This window comes from Alligator sinensis, unplaced genomic scaffold, assembly GCF_000455745.1.
Source record: "Alligator sinensis unplaced genomic scaffold, ASM45574v1 scaffold107_3, whole genome shotgun sequence".
Taxonomy (NCBI): domain Eukaryota; kingdom Metazoa; phylum Chordata; order Crocodylia; family Alligatoridae; genus Alligator; species Alligator sinensis.
The window spans coordinates 937661-938327 of NW_005842578.1; positions in this window are offsets into that span (position 1 = coordinate 937661).

The following is a 667-nucleotide window of genomic DNA, read 5'->3' on the forward strand; positions in this document are numbered from 1 at the left end:
GAGGTGGGGACCCCCTGGTGTGGCAAAGCCTCTTGGCGGGGGGAGGGGGGGGGGAGGAGTTTCTCCCCTATCCTGCACCCGTGTATGATAAGAAATAAATGCAGTAATTTAAAGCCAGCTCCTGGTGTCTTTTCTGGGCACAGGGGTGGAGGGTGCCCAGGAGGTGTCTAACCCGGTGGGGGGTCCCACATAGAACCTCGCATGTACACATGCACATGGAGCCTCGCACGCACACGAGCACGTGGGTTCCAGCTGCCCACAGCTCCGGTGCACAAAGTGCCTGCCTCTCCCAGCTTGTCCTCAGCCTCTTGGTGGGAGCTGGGTCCCAGGGGGGGCCTGTCTCGGGAAGTGGGGAAGAGGGGGCTCAGTGGCTGCCTGGATCCTGCCTCCTTGCCAAAAAAAGGCTCTGTGGGGCAAATACCAGGCACAGCAAGGTCCAGATCCACTGCACTCAGCATCCTCAGGCCTGGCTGCCAGGCCTTTCTTGTGCCCCTCACTTCCTAGTGCCCCTATGAGCCCATGCTGTGGGGCTGGGACCCTTCCCCCTGGAGCCCCAGGACCCTCTGGTTTGGTTGGGGGCACTACATGAGGGCTGGGAGGGTAGGGGTGCCCCATATCCCTTCCTGCCTCTGCCCAGGCCCTGCTTGTCCCCAGGTCCCCCTGGAGT